A 14,114-nucleotide genomic window follows, 5' to 3' on the forward strand; every position below is an offset into this window, starting at 1 on the left:
TAACAGTGAAACCTGTAAACAAACCAAATGTCAGTCCAGAGGAGAATGGCTAAGCCAATTATGGTATTTTTGTACATTGAAACATAATGAGAAGAAGAACTACTGATATACATATGGACATTGATGAATCTCAAAAATATTATATTGAGCAAGACACAGATGAGTACATACTGTTTGATTCCATTTGTAAATTTCCATGTGAAATTCAAAAACAGAACTAATCTATGCTGACAGAAATCAGAATATCTGTTACCTAGGGTGGAGGTGGGACAAAGTGACAAGAAAGGGACACTTTCTGGGTAATGGGCAAGTTCTCTATCTTAATTAGGATGGTGGTTAAAAGAGGATAAACAGGGGCACCTGGGTGGCTCAGCCGTTAAGTGTCTGCCTTCAGCTCAGGTCATGATCCCAGGGTCCTGGGATCGAGCCCCACATCAAGCCCCACATCGGGCTCCCTGCTCTGAGGGAAACCTGCTTCTCCCTCCCCCTGCTTGTGTTCCCTCTCTCGCTGTGTCTCTCTGTGTCAAATAAATAAATAAAATCTTAAAAAAAAAAGAAGATAAACAATTGTCAAAACTGATTGAACAGTACACCTAAGATCTGTGCAATTTATGGCATTAATTTATACTTTAAAAATCCTCATGCCTAGGCTACATCCTGGTCTAATTAATCAGAGTTTCTGGGGACAGAATGTAGGCGCCAGTATTTTTTAAAATCTTCCCCAACAAGGGCCTCACCTTCCATGACTGAAAATTCCACCATGGCATTTCCATTAAAAAACAAAATAAAACACTCTCGGGGCACCTGGGTGGCTCAGATGGTTAAGCGTCTGCCTTCGGCTCAGGTCATGATCCCAGGGTCCTGGGATGGAGCCCCGCATTGGGATTCCTGCTCAGCGGGGAGCCTGCTTCTATCCCTCCCTCTGCTTCTCCCCCTGCTCATGTTCTCTCTCTCTCTGTATCTCTGTGTCTCGAATGAATAAATAAAGAAATCTTAAAAAAAAAATAAAATAAGATAAAACACTCTCTTTGTATTTTTTAAAGGAGCCAAGTCAAACCAGAACCAAGTTAAAAAAATACTTTTTTTCCCCTATTCCATTCATATTTTTTAATGGATCACCACCGAGAATGAAAAGGAAAGGAACTAACACTTACTGAGCATCTACCATGTGCCAGGCACTGTACTCTGTGCTTTATACTCATCATCTAATCTTTGGAACAATCCTTTTGGTAATTATTACCTACATTTTGGAAAAGAAACCTGAGAGTCCATAAAGATAGGTAATGTGCCCAAAATTTAAAAAAAGGGGGGGGCAGGGCACCTGGGTGGCTTAGTCAGTTAAGTGTCTGCTCTTGATTTCAGCTCAGGTCATGATCTCAGGGTCATGGGATTGAGCATTAAGGAGGGCATGTGACATAATGAGCACTGGGTATTATATAAGACTGATGAATCACTGAACTCCACCTCTGAAACTAATAATACACCGTATGTTAATTAATGGAATTTAAAATAAAGAAATAAAGAATTTTAGAGGGTTTTTTTTCTTTTTTTTTTCAATTTTTTTTTTCATTTAGAGGGGTTTTAAAAGACGATTTAAATGAGCCATACTCTGTAAACTAGTTACTTAATTTCCAAATAGTTTGATCAGGGGAATGCTATAGACATAATGTGTCTGAGTGTCTTCAAGCTTTTAGAGACATCTTGGTAGGAGGTTAGAGGGAGATTGTCTAAGATGAATGTCAATAAGAATCATTGCAACAAATATTTATTGAGTGTCATGCACTGCATTAAACACTCTATGTTACTTCATTAATCCTTCAGCTTTATAAAAAAGGCACAGTTCTCACAACTATTTTACGATGAGGAAGTTGAGCTTCAGAGAAGTTAAATAATGTCTAGGGATGCACAGCTAGGAAATGACAAGATGAAGATAAAGGCCAAGCTGTTGACTATAAAACCCTGGCCTCTGCAAGGAGAATGGCTCACCTTCTTCAGCATATATACTATGTGGGCACTGTTCTAAGCATATTGCAAGTGTTTAATCATTTGATCCTTGCAATAGTCCTATGAGTTGGGTACTAAAATTATCCTCATTTTATAGCAGAGGAAAAGGAAGCACAGATTAATCACCACGTAACTAGTTGAGCAACCATTCCTAAAGAGTGCTAATTGCTGACTGCAAGAAAGTAGGGGGAAGATCTCCAAGGCCACAGTGAACTGTCCCCACTCTGACCTTTTCATTCAAAATTTACTCGGATAAAGACCGTGATCTACTGCCCAAATACGGGAAAGCATGAATGTGGTGGGGTAAGTTATGCTGGATGGCAGAAAAATCCGGATGCAAAAAGATCTCAGTGGTCTGCAATAATGACCTCAATCTAACAAGATGTAACTGTGAGAGAATTAATCAAGTCCTAAACAGGTCCAAAAAATAGATCAATCAGAGGCAAAATGAATAAATAGTGATACATGTAAAAGAATTGTGTAGAGTTTAGGTGACTGAAAGTGTGGCTTGAGTAATGGATGATAGCCAAAAGCTACCACTAGGTATCCATTCCCACCCCTGTGCGTGTGCACACACACACAGCATTTGGAAATTAAAAATAAGAACACCCTTTCAGAGTTACTACAAAATAACTAATAGATCAGGGCAGACAAAGACAGCATCACTAGAGAGGCTTTACTTTAATCTGGTTAAATGTATTATCATATCTGGGAAGAAGATTAGGGACACCAGTAGGGGGTTTGGTCAACAGTTGGAGCAAAGATATAGGCAAATCACATGAGCAAAGGGGAAAAGAATCCTAGATTCGTGAACACAAGCACTTAGTTCTTGCGACAGGTTTATCTTTGTAGAGTGCATGAATGTGGAATATTACTACAGATGAGGGGCAACACAACTGTTAGGACAACATTCTGGTCTTGAGAAGGAATTTAAGGACACTCTACCCTACCCTCATCGGAGGAATGTGTGACATTATCAAGAGTAAGGGTATTTTAGGACTATGGTGTTGGGTGTTAGAGGAAGTGAGAGGGTTGACTGAGATGCAGTGAGCAAAGAATTTAAGAGCTATTGTGATCCTCAAGCAACATGATCATGTATATAAAAAGTTACAAAAGGAACTTTTGTACACTGTTAGTGGGAATGTAAACTGGTATAGCCATTATGGAAAACAGTACATTATACAACTGTATAATTTAATTTCTTGCCTCGGGGTGCCTGGGTGGCTCAGTTGGTTAAGCGACTGCCTTCAGCTCGCGTCATGATCCTGGAGTCCTGGGATCAAGTCCCGCATCGGGCTCCCTGCTCAGCAGGGAGTCCACTTCTCCCTCTGACCCTCTTCCCTCTCGCGCTATCTCTCATTCTCTCTCTCTCAAATAAATAAATAAAATCTTTAAAAAAATTTAATTTCTTGCCTCAAGAAATTAAAAATAGAACCACCATATCCAGAGACAAGAAAATCTCTATTTCAAAGAGAGATTTCTACTCCCATGTTCACTGCAGCATTATTCACAATAGCCAAGACATGGAAACAACCTGTTTGTCAATGATGACTGGATAAAGAAATGTGAGATAGGGGTGCCTGGGTGGCTCAGTCGGTTAAGCGTCTGCCTTTGGCTCAGGTCAAGATCCCAGGGTCCTTGGATCGAGCCCCACATCGGGCTCCTTGCTCAGCGGAGAGCCTGCTTCTCCTTCTCCCTCTGCCTCCCTCTTCCTGCGGCTCCCCCTGCTTGTGCTCTCTCTCTCTCTGTCAAATAAATAAATAAAATCTTTAAAAAAGAAAAAAAAGAAAATGTGAGATATACACACATACACACACACACAAAGTGGAATATTACTCCACCTTAAAAAGGGAGGAAGTCCTGCTTTGTGATAACATGGATGAAACTGGAGAGCATTAGGCTAAGTGAAATAAACCAGGCAGAGAAAGACAAATAATGCATGGTATCATTTATATCTGGAACTTTAAAATAAAATTGAAACAGAGGGCACAATGGCGGTTCCAGGGCTAGAGGATGGGGGAAATTAGGGAGATGCTGATAAAGGGGTACGAACTTTCAGTTATAAGAGGAACAAGGGGTGAGGATTTAATTTATAGCATGGTGACTACTATTGAAAATATTGTAATGTATAATTGAAATGTGCTGAGACAATAAAACTGAAGTGTTCTTACCAAAAAAAAGGAAGAAAAAAGGTATATTTACGCAAGGTGATGGGTGTGTTAGTTAACTCATTGGCAGGAATTCTTTCATAATGTATATGTATATCAAATCATCACATTGTATACTTTAAATATTAGAGTTGATTTTAATTAACTTATTTGTTAATTTACTAATTAAATATTGTTTAATTAATATTAAGTAACAAAATATATTAAATTTTTCTTTATTATACTTCAACATGGCTAAAAGTTTTTTTAATTGCAAAGAATCTACAAAAAAACTAGAACTAAAAAGTGTGTTTAACAAAGTTGTAGGACACAAGATCAATATACAGAAACCAATTATATTTCTATAAACTACCAGTAAGCAATTTTAAAATGAATTAATTCCATTTATAATAGCACTACAGGAATATAGTACCTAGAGATAAATTTAACAAGAGAAGCACAAGTCTGTGTATTGAAAACTACACACCATTGCTAAGTGAAATTAAAGAGGACATAAAAATGGGGAGATATATAAAATCCATGAGTTGGAAATTCAATATTGGTAAGATGGCAATTTTCCCAAATTGCTGTATAGATTCAATGTAATACCTATCAAAATCCCAGTAGGTTTTTTTTTTTTTTGGTGGATGTTGAAAAGCTGTTTCTAAAATTTATATAAAAGTGCAAAGAACCTAGAATAGTAAGACAATTTTGAAAAAGAAATACAAAGTCAGAGGACTTTATTTGGTTCTGAAACTTACTACAAAGCTATGATAATGAAGAAACAATAAACATTTAGGTGGATGGAAGAGAATGGAGAATCTAGGAACAGATCTTCATGTATATGGTCAATTGATTTTTGAGAAAGATGCCAAGTAAATAAATGGGAAAGGATAGTTCTTTCAACAATAGATGCGGGGACCATCAGACAAACATCTGTAAAAAAATGAAACTCAACCTTTACCTTACACCATACATAACGACTTAAAAGAAAACACAGGATGAAATCTTCACAGCCTTGAATTAGGCAAAGAGTTCTTTATATATAACACAAATAAAAACAATCAAAGACAAAATCCAACCAATTGGGCTTTATCAAAATGCAAATTTTTGCTCTTCAAAAGACACAAGAGAATGGAAATATTTGCAAAACATATATCTGATAAAGGACTTGAATCCAGAATATATAAAGAACTCTTATAATTCAGCAGCAAGAGGACAAACAAGCCAGTAAGAAATGAACAAAATATTTGAATAATCACCTCACCAAAGAAGATATATAAATGGCAAGTGAGTACGTGAAAAGATATTTAACATCATTAGTTATCAGAGAAATGCAAGTTAAAACCAAAATGATGTACCACACCACACCTACTAGAACAGATAAAACAAAAAAGACTGACCCAGTGTTTGTGAAGATGCGGAGAAACACATTCATTGCTAGTGGGAACATAAAATGAGACAGCCACTTTGGCAAAACTTCAGCACTTTTTAAAAATCCAAACATACCCTTATCAATTGACTTAGCAACTCAACTCCTAGGTATCTAGCCAAAAGAAATGAAAATGTATGTCCACACAAAAACCTGTACACAAATATTCACTGCAGTATTATTCATAATAGTCCCCAAACTGCAAACAGCATCTTTTAACTGGTAAATTGATAGACAAAATGTTGTATGTCTATAGAGGGGAATATTATTCACAATGAAAGCATTATACTAAATGGAACGAGGCAGGCACAAAAGGCTACATATTATATGATTCCATTTATATGAAAATTTTAGAAAAGGCAAAATTGTAGACAGATCGGTGGTTGCCTAGGGCTGGGGTGGGAGCAGAGATGGATTGCAAACAGGCACAAGGGAACTTTTTGTGGTCATGAAAGTGCTCTAAAACTGAATTGTGGTGATGGTTGCCTAATTGTATAAACTCACTAAAATTCAATGAAGTGTACACTTAAGATGGGTGATTTTTATGGTATCTAAATTAAACCTCAATAAGGATGTTTTAAACAAAATAGAAAGCTATTGTGACTTCATAGCACCCTTTCTGGCTCACCTTAGAAATATCTGGTGCCTGTATAACTCTGGTAAAATTGTCCTTGAACTTTCCTTTCCATACCCTCTGAAGACCTGACATGGATGGTTTAGCAAGCAGCTCTAACCCTGGTGGACAGATTTTCTTTCTCTTGGAGGAGGTTAGGAGAAAACCGAGAAAATCTTGACTGTATTTCCCAGGAGCACGTAAAGAAGAGCATGATTAGGATGGAAAAGACCTTACAAATCATACCGTAGTCTCTATCATTCTTCTATCAAATACCTTTTGGAGTTTTCCTGTTCAGATAAGTGCTGTGTCTATAAAATAGTGAACAATATGGACAAGGTCCTTGTCCTCCCAGAGCTTATCTTCTAGTAGTTGTGAAATTGAGGAGGGATGGATAGACAGACAAAGTAAAAGGAAAGTACCTTAAGTACTCAGGAGAGAGTTAAAACCATGATATTAGAAAATGACTGGACCACAAGAGGGAGCCAGTCTTGCAAAGATGAGAAGGAGGAGCATTTTAGGCACTTTTTTTTTTTTTTTTAGTGTACTTTGTCCCTTGAGGCTGTCTATTCCCTCTTTGCTCAGATTAAAATTCAGAGTCAGTAAATATAATCACTCCCTCAACTTCCTTAATCACATTAATTTCTCACACTGGTTGGCAAAATCACAACACTGTTAAAAATCCAACTGTCCACCTAGACTGGTCTCACCTCAAACTTGTCACCAGGAACTTAAGAAGGCCCTTGCCGTTTCCCAGCTAACGTCCCACATCTGCTTCATCCAGTCACTTTCCTACATTCTACATTACTACAGTCACTTTCTGCTTTTCTCTCCTCTCCCCCATTCTCACTCCCAGTTGATGACTGTGCTTCTTACCTCATTGAGAAAACTGAACAGTCAGAAGACAATTTCCACAGATTCTTACCACACCTACATGTCCATATGGGTGTATCCCCTTAGACCCTGCCTTATCTGCTATCAGTCAGGATGCACTCTCAGGGCTCCCATATAAAACCTCATGCACTAGTGCATGAGATGCCACCCTCTTGTAGACTTAGGAACACCAAGCCAGCAAACCCTCCCACTCTATTCTACATCATGAATTTTTCCTCTACTGGATCATCTCCACTGGTAGACAAACAAATCATTTCAAGCATATTAAAGACAAACAAATAAAAATCTCCCCTTGACTGTATTTCCCTCATTTGGTTACCATCTTATTTCTGCAATCTTTTGTAGCAGAACAATTGTCTATACTGTATTAGCTGCCTCTAATTCCTTTTCTCCTGTTCTCGTTTAAATTCTCTCCAGTCCAGATTTTGTGCCACCATTGTTCTGAAACCGGTCTTTTCAAGGTCAAGAAAACAAATGCAATTAAAACCCTACCATAAAGAAAAATGAATGAAGCAGCTCTGAGTGAGAGAGGAATGTAGGGAGTGTGTGTGTGTGTGTGTGTGTGTGTGTGTGTGTGTGTGTGTGTGTGTGTGTGAAGATCCTGAATTATAGCAGCTGGGTTGACCACCTGTATCATAAAAATTATTTAGATAATTAGTCTTCTTTCCACTCCATTGGAGCCATATTTCCTTTCCATATATTTCCCTGACTGTCTTTGGAATCTACTGTTGCCCAGCTTCTTCAAGCAGTCTAAATATTAGATGAACCTGCTCACCATTCAGGGAGAAGAGAGTAAAACAAAATCATAGCAGTGAATGAGAGAGTCTTCATTTATGTTTTGTATCTGAAATTAATGTGAAACCTCAGAAACCTAAAAGTCTCTTTAACCCAACCAGGAATAATTTTAAAATTCTGAGAAAGATGGGGCGTGTGGGTGGTGCAGTCAGTTAAGCTTCTGACTCTGGGTTTGGCTCAGGTCATAATCTTGCAGTTGTGGGCTCCAGCCCTGCATCGGGCTCCATGCTCAGTGCAGAGTCTGCTTGAGATTCTCACTCCTTCCCCCTCTGCTCTTCCACCTCTCTCTCTCTCTCAAATAAATAAATAAAATCTTAAAAGAAAAAAGTCTAAGAATTGCTCCCAGACAATATCCCTCTATGCTAAGATAAATGTAGTTGCCAGGTGTGATGATTTTGCAGCTCTCCATCTCTGTAAATGGCCTCGCCAGGAATTATATATACTAACCTCAGGCAGCTTAGAAAGTCTGGCTGCAGTACTTGGCTTGCTGATGTTATCAGCAGGAACAACTGTGACTTACTTCAGTGAGGTGGCCTCAACTCCTTTTGTGGACAAGGTGGTTCCTACTGGAGATAGCACCAAATGAGGTAGACTTTTCACAACTGTCCTGGTCAGTTGGTTAATACAGAAATAGCAAGTGGATAGTGCAGATCAGTGTTTAGCAAAATGCAAGTCACAATCCATCATCAGATTATGAAATTAACTTGGTGGGTTGCCCAATTTTTAAAAGGTGAAATCAAATAGAAAATATCAGAGTTCATTACACATACTCAGGGCATGACATAGTTCATGAGACTCTGGTTGGAGTTGTGAAGAAGTGTGTCCTGGATCATAAAATTAAAATTTAAAAAATTAAAGCCACCAGTCTAAATCCATTCCTAATAAAATAGCCAGTGTAGTTCAACACACGAATCCAAATTAGAGGACCTTTGGAAAAAATATCCCCATCATTCTCAGCATCATATATCACTAGGCATGAGCAGAAACAAGGGAAATCCAGAGCACCTTAAAGAGGGGCTTTCATACACATGACTAGGTGAAGAGCTTGAAATTAGTCTCTAAAAACTAAATTGCCATCGTGGAGGCTTTATAGTTTACAAACCACACTCACAAACTTGATCTCATTTGAGTATCTTGTCTATCTTTTCTAGTAAGTAAGACAGGAAGGCAGTGGCATCTGAGGCAGGTTTCAGTGATCCGTGCAGTTTAGGTCAGGAGCCCAACCAGCAGCTGGGAGAAAGGATCTAGCCCCACAAGCCTCAGGGAGAAAGTTGGCAAGGGTAAAGAACTGTGTGTGGGTCCCAGCCAAATTAACTAGGGTTCAGGGCAGAACTCCAGTTCCAGGAGGGAGAAAGGGAAGGATGAACAGGAACTGGGGCAGAAGCCCAGATATTAAACAAAGCACACAGATAGCCAGGCCCATCTCCAGCACGTGGGATTCCATGCTCACACCTGCAGGCTTCCAGAAGCCCATGACTGGCTTTTGAAGAAGAAACAGAAACACACCATGTGGATGAGGGGGCAGAATGGAGAGGTTATCAAGCACTTACAAAGACATGAAGAGACTAGTGGGGAATGGCAAGTTAATCAATCAGACTAGCATGAGTAGAGTTGCCAGATAAAATGGAGGATGCTTATTTAAATTTGGAATTCAGATAAATAATGAAAGCCTTTTAGTGTAAGTATGTTCCATGCAATACTGGGGACACATTTATACCAAAAAATGTTGCTTATCTGAAATTTAAATGTAACTGGGCATCCTGTATTTTTATTTACAGAATCTGACAACCCTTACCTGTGGGTGTTATGAAGGATGAGGTGGGAAGGCTTTGGCAGAGCAAGATCAGAAACGATCTTGTGTGCCATGCTTGGCAGATAATGGGGAGCCATGAAAGTTTTTAAGCAGGAGCATAATATAATCAGATTTGCATTTTAGAATCAACTTTTGGAGAACAAAACAAGAGTTGAGAAAGTCAGGAACTGAGAGACCAGAAAGCTGTTTCAATAGCCTAGACTCCAGGAGTATTGAATTTAATTTCGTTCAGTTCACAATTCGGCCGAGTGCTAGGGAGATTCCAAGGTTCAATCAAGCTGAAGAGACCAATCTTTTCCTTTTTCAAGAGCTGTTCTTTGTTTTGAGGAACAAAGAATGTTCTGAAGGTGGGGTATATTTTTTGCCTTGCCCAAACCCTGTGTCAATCAAATCCTTCTTGAGGGTGCTGTAAAGATAAGGTGTGCATATCAATCCCCTGCTAGTAAGCTCAATGTCTTTTTCACCACTGCATCCCCAGTAGGTAATCAATAAACATTTGTTGAATGAGTCCCTTAAGGACAAAGTCTATGTCTTCCTCATCTTTGTTTCTTTAGCACCTGACCCAGGGCTGGGAATAAGTTTCTCAGAAAATAGTTCTTGATTAAAGTGGTCTAATTAATTAACAACCAGAAGTGCTTCCTATTAACTACACTTCTCCAACATTATTTCAAAGGTACAATCCAGCATAGTTTTCACTCGAATGCAAAAGAAGCCTGCCTCTTACATTGGACCAGAAAACTGTTTTCAAAAGCTGCAGAATCATAGATTGGATGGAGTTTTAAGGGTAATCTTCCTTGTGTATGTGAAAATGTGAGGGTTTAGGAGTGTGTGTGTGTGCGTGTGCACGTGCGCGTGCGCGTGTGTGTGGCATTTTCCTAATTGCTTCCAGAAGCTTTGTCTTTGCTTGGGTATTAGTGAAGCTAGATCTTAAGTAAATGCTTCTCGGGTAGATCATCATAAAGTGGTATGAATTAAGTGTTTGTCTTCCATCTACCAGTATCAGTACAGTTACTTCTGCATGTATTTTTCCAAGGCTGAAGTGTGAACTTCTTGAAGGCAGGACTTCATAGTCACAGAACTTTCACTAATACTAGGTTTGTTGAATTTTCAAGAGCAGGAAGCCAAAAGGGAAAGAATAATTCTAGGAAGCACATGGGATTAATAAAAATACAATTAAAAAATTATCACAGTCCCCCATTAGTGGAGATTATATTCCAAGCATCATACCAGGGTGGGGGCTTTACATGTATTTTTAAAATTCTGATGAAATTTCAATCCTAAAACCTTCTCTTTGAGGTAGGTGACATTATGCTTGTTTTCTATTTCTTTATACAGAATCAGAACTGATAAGAAACTTGCCCAGCTAATAGATTAGCAGGGCTGAGATCAGAACCTAATTCCAAAGTCCAGGCTCTCACACATCGGGAGTTGTCATTGTTTTAAGTGTGTATGGGAGAGATGAAGAATATTGTTAGAGTGCCTATAAGAGCTCTACTTTAATCAGCAACCATGTAGTACTCCAGAGGACTAAAGTTTGATCTTTGTAATGATGTGTGAGTATACATGTGTGGAAGAAATATGGAAGTATTTTTTGTATTTTTTATTTATGTTCCTTTTTTCTCTGTTCACCTTTGTACTTAAGGGAGCACATGCTTTTAAATATAATTAGGCGGCATCTCCATCTTGTTGGAAGGTGATATGGTTACATTTAAAATTATTACCACACTCTTACTATCCAGGATGAAACATATGGACTTTAGATGTTACCATCAGTAATAACAACTTCATTTGCCCCATCCAAAGGAATACTTGTAGTTCATGTTCATGTATGTGATCGAACCTCATTGATCCAGATGTGTATGAACTCATCTGTGGGACAATCCAGACCCTCCGCTGAGCTGTCAATATGATTGCATGCATCAGTTATTCTCCAGTCTTTTAAAGCTGCGAATGTGCACTCTTTGTCCAGGTGCTGAGATCTTTTCAGCAACCCTCTTCATACTGCTCAACTGCCTGTGTTCCTCGCTGAGGAGGGTTAGTTAAATCGAAGTTTAAACTTTGCCAACCTTTTGGAGCCTAAGAAAGCAAAAGTCAAAAGGCAAGCGATGGCATAACTAATCACACGAATTAGAAGGAATTTGAAGAGGAACCAAACAAGGTAAAAAGAGGGGAGAAAGCAGTTGGTTAAAAAAACAACAACAACAATGGAATAAACAAATTATGTTTTGCTTGGCCTCTGTAAAGTAGAAGGCTGCCAAAAATGGTCTGCAAAGGTGTAAGAATTGAAAAGCATCTTCAGTGTTCTGCCTTCACCAGAAATATGGAAGGAATTTCCTAGAGATGGTTAGGAAGGAATTTCGGGGGAAGAAAAATCCTCATCAGGCCTTAATTTGCTTATTCATTGCCAAGCAGGGTGGGAGATACAAAATGAGTATGGCATGGCCCTGTCCTCCAAGCTTACCCTCCAGTTCAGGGAGATACATCAACTGTTACATATGCTGAAGTGTGAAAGGCACCATGAAATAAATATAAAAAGAAAACAGTAGGTGGACAAACGGGCAGTGATCTACTCTGTGAGTCTAATAAAAACAATTCATTACAATCATGTAGGGCTGTTCAGTGAGATGACCAACTCTCATTGGGAAGAGTGAAATGGAATCTGAATTAACAGGTATAGTTGAGTCAAAAACACAAGAAAGGGGGTTTTGAAGAAGCAATCAATTCACACCAGTCCCAAGAAGGTAATGATCTGGTAAGTGTTCTCCATCTTTAATTTCTAGGATATCAATCTTACAAAGCAGAGTTGCTGCCAGACGTTACCATCCCCCACCCTCCATCTCCACCCCTCCAGCAGAGCTATCAGGTGAACTGCGCTCAATCCAAGCTCCGCCCTAATTAAATGTGTGACCTGGAGCAACTTGCATCACTACTCACGGTCTCGTTTTCTGCGCCTGTAAATCGAGGAACCCTAGTCGATTGTAAAGTCCATTTCGGCAGTGAATTGTGAAATTGAGACAAGAACCCAAAAAGGAAACTCAAGAGAAACAAAAGTGAAAGTGCCCAAAGGAAATGCAGTAGTAAACAAAAGTACAAAATTTTATATCTCACTGAAAAACGTGGCAGAGTTCCCAAATACTTTGTTTTCTTCAGCAACCGTGAACACGAGACTTGGGAAAGAATGAAATGTCTATCACGCCCTCCAAATATGAATACGATCAGTGTAACGCGAATCCACCTTGCTGCATGCAACTGTCTTCTTAAACAATGCACCCTGGCCCTGAACCACCACTTATTAAAAGACTTCTTACAAAGTAAATCAAGCTATGATGAATGGTCCGTCGCCACATAACCCCCCCCCCCGGAACACCACACAAGGGTGTGTCTCGCTTTGGGAAGAGAGAGAAAAGGGTATAGAGAAAGGAAGAATTCGAACCAAGATTCTGCCTAGCGTTGCCACGCGGTTGTCATAAACAACAGCATGGAAACAAACTATCTTAAAACACAGGAAATTCGGTAGCCTTTGAACTTTATTATTTCCTCCGTTTATGGTGAGACTTCCCTGAACGTAACCCAGAACCTTACACCCGCTTAAGAGCGAGGGTGCGAACTCCGGGGTGAAGAGCAAGTGGAGGGGCCAGAAGGGACCAAGCTGACAGCTTCGCGGAGCATTTGCAGCCAGTGTGGGACCAGGACGGGCGACGCCAAGCCTAGAAGGGGGGCGTCCACTGGGCTCTCTGTATGGGAGGATGCTCCCTGTCCGCTGTGGGAGCCTCCCTTCTTGGAGCCGAGGCGGGAGGGGGAAACGCGTGCGCGCGCGCGTGCACACACACACGCACACATCCTTCCCCTGGAGTTGTGTCTCGTCTCCCTTTTGTTTTTCTCCCTTCCCGGTCATGAGACCCGGAAGTTTTTTTTTTTTTTTAAACCTGTCTCTCTCCCTTTTCCAACACCCCCCCCAATCTATCACATGGCAGAGATAGAATAAAAACAGAAAAATGGCGACGGTCACGTTGTGGCGAGCCTTGCTGCGTCATTAGATAATCCTCATGCAAATAGCGGGAAGAACAAAGGAAGGGGGGGCCGGGACCCCCCGGGGGCGGCAGGTGGGCGTGGGGGCGGCGGGCCGGGCGCGGGGGCGGCCGGGCGCGCGCGGGACCGGGAGCCTGCGGGCGGCGAGCGGCCGCGCGGGGCTCCGTGCCGCCGAGTGTCTGTGTGCGCGCCCGTGCGCCGCCGCGGAGCAGTGGCCGCGGCGCTCCTGGCACGGTTTGGCGGCGCGCCGGAGCCGGCCGGGGGCGCGGGAAGCGGCGGGGGCGACGAGAGCCGTTCCGGCGAGGCTGGTCGCGGCGCGCGCGCACACGCACACGCAGCCTCGGGGCTCGGCCGCCTGGGCGCCCGCGCGGGGGGGCGGGCCGAGGG

General features: G+C 40.8%; 1 protein-coding gene across 1 annotated transcript in view; it reads right to left on the reverse strand.

The window, feature by feature from the left end:
• Nucleotides 1-12,908, reverse strand: part of AK4 (adenylate kinase 4) — a 117,935-nt gene extending 105,027 nt beyond the window's left edge. Inside the window, exon 1 of the mRNA XM_025871775.2 lies at nucleotides 12,633-12,908. The gene's annotated coding sequence lies outside the window, so the exon portion shown is untranslated. The remainder of the gene's footprint in view (nucleotides 1-12,632) is intronic.
• Between the last annotated feature and the right edge of the window lie 1,206 nt (nucleotides 12,909-14,114).

This window comes from Callorhinus ursinus, unplaced genomic scaffold, assembly GCF_003265705.2.
Source record: "Callorhinus ursinus isolate GAN/ISIS: 27379988/994484 unplaced genomic scaffold, GSC_fseal_2.0 scaffold9, whole genome shotgun sequence".
In the NCBI taxonomy this organism is placed as follows: Eukaryota; Metazoa; Chordata; class Mammalia; order Carnivora; family Otariidae; genus Callorhinus; species Callorhinus ursinus.